Below are 6,000 nucleotides of genomic sequence, written 5' to 3'. Positions count from 1 at the left end.
ATAATCATTCAACTGGGTTGACACAACTTTTTCAATGATTTTGCTAAGAAAAGGAAGGTTAGATATAGGTCGATAATTATTGAGAAATGTGGGATCAAGATTTCTGTTCTTTAGTAGTGGTTTAACCACTGCAGTTTTAAGAATATTAGGGAATTCTCCCAGTTGCAAGGACTGATTAACAATCATTAGAACTTCATTAGATAATGAGCTCAGAACCTGCTTGAAAAAGCATGTTGGTAGAGGGTCCAGTTCACATGTAGAGGATTTAAGTGATGAAATCACGTCAAATAGTGTTACCATGTCAACTTCCTTGAAGTAAGACATATTACAGTTAGGATGACTAACTGATATCAGGGCTGGTAGTCTATTAGTGCTTGTTGCTATATTCTGCCTTAAATTAGTAATCTTGTCCCTAAAAAATATTGCAAACTCATCACATTTTTCAACTGAAACGGATTCAGGGAAGACATGGGAGGTGGGGTTTACTAGCCGATCTATACTTCTGAACAGGGCAGCTGAGTTATTACTGGTTGAGTCGATTAAGGTAGAGTAATAGTTTTTCCGTGCTGATTTCACTTCACTGTTGTAAGTCTGTAATGTTGTTTTATAGATATCAAAATGTACTACCAATTTTGACCTTCGCCAACGTCTCTCAGCCTGCCTGCAGTCTTGCCTGAGTTTTATAATAGATGTAGTGTCTCTCCAGGGCATCTTAATTCTTCCAGAAATAGTTTTAGTTACTTTTGGTGCCACAACATCAATACAGCTCCTAACTCTGTGTATGAATGTTTCAACTAACTCATTCCCATTTTCTGAGAGGGGAGGGAGGGACTGTATCATGTCTGTACACCAAAATAAACTTCACTGACCAATGGCAGTTGGTCTTTCTCACTAACCATTAACTGCATTTCAACTACACAATATGTACCTGTGCAATGCATATCGCACATTGCTCACTTGCTATGTATAGTATAGCAGGTATATATATGCATAGTGTAGCATAGAACAGTATACATTCACTGGCCACTTTATTAGGTACACTTTAATTAGCTTTATTAGCTAGTAAAAGGCTGGACCCCCTTTTGCCTTCAGAACTGTCTTAATTCTTCATGCCACACTTTCAACAAGGTGTTGGAAACGTTCCTCAGAGATTCTGGTTGGTTATTTGAGTTCCTGTTGCCTTTCTATCATCTGGAACCAGTCTGCCCATTCTCCTCTGACCTCTCACATCAACAAGGCATTTTCGTCCACACAACTGACCGCTCACTGGATATTTCCTCTTTTTCGGACCGTTCTCTGTAAACCCTAGAGATGGTTGAGCGTGAAAATCCCAGTAGATCAGCGGTTTCTGAAATACTCAGACCAGCCCGTCTGGCACCAACAACCACACCACGTTCAAAGCCCCTTAAATCCCCTTTCTTCCCCATTCTGATGCTCGTTCTGCACTTCAGCAAGTTGTCTTGACCACCTCTACATGCTTGAATGCAGTGAGTTGCATCCGTGTGATTGGCTCATTAGCTATTTGTGTTAACAAGTTGACGACTGTTGACCTCTTTAGGGGCAGTCGTGGGCTGGAGGTTAGGGATCTGGCCCTGTGACCGGAAGGTTGCCGGTTCGATCCCCAGGGCCGACAGTCCATGACTGAGGTGTCCTTGAGCAAGACACTTAACCCCCAACTGCTCCCCGGGCGCCGTGGATAGGGCTGCCCACTGCTCCGGGCAAGTGTGCTCACTGCCCCCTAGTGTGTGTGTTCACTAGTGTGTATGTGGTTATTTCACTTCATGGATGGGTTAAATGCAGAGGTGGAATTTCCCCGGTTGTGGGATCAAAAAAGTATCACTTACTTACTTTAGTACTGCAATACTCCAGCCATGGTGCTCCATCCTGAACTACTCTCCTACCCCCACCCCCAATCCAGGTCTTGCACTGGCACACAAGGCTTATATATTTTTTCCACTGTAATTATGTTGAATATCTTTATTTCATATTATTCTGTTTTATTTATATTTTTATTTCTCTCTCTGATTCAGGTAGCTTGTAGACAAGTGCACACTGAACCTGGTGGCACTTGTACTATGACAGTAAAGCTGTTTGTGTTCATTGCAATTTACCTATTTTGAATGTTTACAATCACATAAATATTTGCTGCCCAGGTATTTCGGTTGTACATGCTGTGTATTTGTACATCAGTGCTATGTTTAATGTATGTTCTGGACTCGTTTCTCATTGTTGTGTGATGTACTGATGTTGTGTGTTGCACCACGTGGCCTGAATAGCAACATTTAATTCCAATGTATACAAATTTTATTAAGATGTGAGAATAAAGATCACTCAACTTGATAAATAAGCGCCTCTGAGTGATCCAACCTAACAGTCAAGTTGAATTAGTGATGAGAAACACCAAACCCTGCTGGTCACTAAAGGCATCATAGCTGCGTGTCACATATTATGTACCTAAAGGGCACCCATAGTTCGGAAATGCGCGCATGTACGTAATGAGGCAAGTAAACAATAAAGAAGCAAGGGTGAACTGCATGTATTGTCCCTCGTCCATACTTTACATGGTAAAAGTAAAAGAGCTAGTGACCAAAATGGCACAGTTGCAGCCGCCTTCAGCACTGTGTTTGCGAGGCAATCTAGCCGAAATATGGAGACTGTGGGTGCAAAAGTTGGACCTATTTCTTACCGCAAGTGGCATCACTGAGAAATCTGAAAAAGTGCAATGCGCCACCTTTCCGCATGTCGCAGGAGAAGATGCAGTGAAGGTCTACAACACATTCCAATTCGGAGAGGAAGAAACTGACAAAACAAATGTGCTGAAAAACAAGTTCAAGGATTACTGTGAGCCAAGAAAGAACCTACCCTACATTTGCCATTTGTACTTCACGAGAGCTCAGGGTCCATTTGAAAGCATTGATGCGTACGTCACAGATCTGAAGAATAAGGCAAAAGACTGAATTCGGTGAATTGCATGACTCATTAATTCTGGATTGTTTGTGGTATTAAGGAAGACCAAGTGCAGGTAAGGCTGTTAAGAGAAACAGATCTGACATTGACAAAGGCCATAGATATCTGTCGTGCAAATGACGTGACATCCAGTCAAGTGAAAGTGCTCAATGAAGAAGTTGAAATAAACAAGGTCAAATTTGTCAGAAATACAAAACAGAACAACAGAAACAAAACAAAGACAGTTTGGTTTGAACACAAAAATAAATCCAAACTAGAAGCAATCTGCTCCAGATTGTGGTTATGAACATAAACAGAAACAATGTCCTGCCTATGGCCAAGTATGCAAACCCTCCAACAAAAAGAATCACTTCACCAAAATGTGCAAAACAAAAAATCAGAGCAGTATGATGAGAAAAATGCATACAGTAGAACAAAAGGCGGAGCAGGAAGATTTCTTCATTGGAACGGTTGATATCAAAAGAACAGAAAATCAGAAAACCATTGGCATTGTCACAACAGAAGCCCAATGTGAAAGGAATAATTGGACTGAAAACCTCAAAATAAACAACAAGAACATTGTCTTCAAGTTGGACACTGGTGCTGAATGCAATGTCATCTCAGCAAAGGTCTACAAGTCACTCAGACTTGGAACAAAGCTCAAAAATTCAGCTTGCAAACTGCCCACATATTCTGGCCACCACATGTCACCATTGGGAAAGCTAACACTCACCTGTGAGCACAAAAGCCAAAAACGCAAAATTGAATTTCAGATTGTTGACAGTGAGGTAACAGCGATACTAGGACGTGAGACATGTGATATGTTAGGCATGGTTAAAAGAGTGCATGGAATCACAACTGAAAATGACATTTTGAAAGACTTTCATGATCTGTTCACTGGTCTTGGATGCCTACGCGGGCATCACCACATTCAAGTAGATCCCAAGGTCTCACCAGTGATTCATCCACCAAGAAAAGTCCTGATTGCCCTGAAAGACAAAATCATTGATGAACTACACAAAATGGAGAAAATGGGTGTAATCACCAGACAGCATGAACCGACTGACTGGGTAAACAGCATGATCACAGTGGTGAAACCACACAAGATCAGGATATGTATTGAACCCCAAGACCTTAATAAAGCAATTAAACGAGAACACAACCCACTGCTCACAGTGGAAGAGGTGGTTTCCAGCATGCCAAATGCAAAAATATTCTCTGTGCTACATGCCAATCAAGGATTTTGGCAGATCAAACTTGACAACTAAAGCTCCAACCTCTGTACATTTAACACACCCTTTGGGAGATACAGATTCCTTCGACTTCCTTTTGGGGTGTCCTCAGCCTCCTAGGTATTTCAAAAGTCAATTGCACACATGATTGAAGGCCTGGAAGGTGTTGTCAATGTTATGGACGATATCTTAGTCTGGGGTGAAACAGTCGAGGAACATGACAGGAGACTCATCCAAGTGCTAAAAAGGGCAAGACAGTGGAATTTGAAATTCAACAAAAACAAGTGCAAGATCAGAACATCACAAATCTGGTAAATTGGACATATACTATCTGCAGAAGGTCTTAAGCCAGATCCAGAGAAAGTGGAAGCTGTAACACATATGCCTACACCACAAACAAAGCAAGCACTCATGAGATTCATGGGCACGATCCAGTACCTTTCCAAGTTTATTCCCAACCTGTCAGAATTCAGTGCACCTCTCAGAAAACTGCTTGAGCATGACACTCAGCGGCACTGGGAACAAAGTCAAGCACAAAGCTTTGAAAAGCTGAAATCTCTCCTCACAAACGCTCCCACACTAAAGCTCTATGATGTCAAAGTACCTGTGACACTATCTGTAGATGCGAGCTCAGAAGGCATTAGAGCAGCTGTTCTTCAGGATGGAAAGCCAGTGGCTTATGGATCTCATGCACTTACTGACTCACAACGCAGATACGCACAGATAGAGAAGGAACTGCTTGCTATTGTCTATGGTTGTGAAAAGTTCCACCAGTATGTGTATGGCAAAGAAATTCTGGTTGAAAGTGACCACAAGCCTTTAGAGACCATATTCAAAAAGCCGTTGCACAAGGCCCCACCAAGGTTACAGCGAATGTTGCTCAGGCTTCAAAAATACATTCTCTGTGTCAAATACAAACCAGGCAAAGAAATGCACATTGCAGATACACTGAGTTGCACACATCTGAATGAGCAGACTGAAGACTTGCTAGGCGAAGAACTAGAAGTAAACTGGATCATGCCACAGCTGCCCATATCCGAAGAAAAGCTTACCACATTCCAAAAGGCAACAGCTAATGATCCAGAGATGCAACTTGATCACACCTTGGAGTGGTAAAATGCAAAGAAAGAGCAAGGGACATATTGTACTGGCTTGGTATGTCAGTTCAAATAGAGGACTTTGTGTCACAATGTGCTCTGTGCAATACCAACAGAAACAGCAATCTAAGAGAGCCTCTACTGTCCCATTCATTGCCAGGAAGACCATGGTCCAAGATAGGAACTGACCTGTTCCACTACAATGGAGCAGAGTACCTCCTATGTGTAGATTACTATTCCAAGTTCCCTGAGATCAGCAAACTTTCCAACACAACTGCCCAAGGCGTCTTCATGTCTCTAAGATCAGTGTTTGCCAGGCACAGCATACCAGACGTCGTAGTGTCTGATAATGGTCTGCAATATTCCAGTGCAGAATTCAGCAACTTTGCAAGAGACTGGGAATTCAAACACATAACGTCAAGTCCGGGACATGCACAGTCAAGCGGCCAAGCAGAAAGAACCGTGCAGACCATCAAGAATCTACTCAAGACAGCTGAAGATGGTAAAGTTGATACATACATTACACTGCTGGAATATCGTAACACACCAATAGAGGGCATAGTTTACTCACCAGTGCAGCTACTGATGGGCCGTCGATTGAAATCCAAACTCCCTACCTCTAATGTTCTATTAACACCTGAAAGCAAAGATTCAGGACAAGCTGGAGAGGAGACAACTCATACAGAAGAGCTATTATGAGAAACAGACAAAGAGTATGCCAAGCA

This window comes from Pygocentrus nattereri, chromosome 12 (assembly GCF_015220715.1).
Source record: "Pygocentrus nattereri isolate fPygNat1 chromosome 12, fPygNat1.pri, whole genome shotgun sequence".
Classification (NCBI taxonomy): domain Eukaryota; kingdom Metazoa; phylum Chordata; class Actinopteri; order Characiformes; family Serrasalmidae; genus Pygocentrus; species Pygocentrus nattereri.
The sequence above is the reverse complement of the archived record's forward strand: the minus strand, read 5'-3'. Positions refer to the sequence as shown.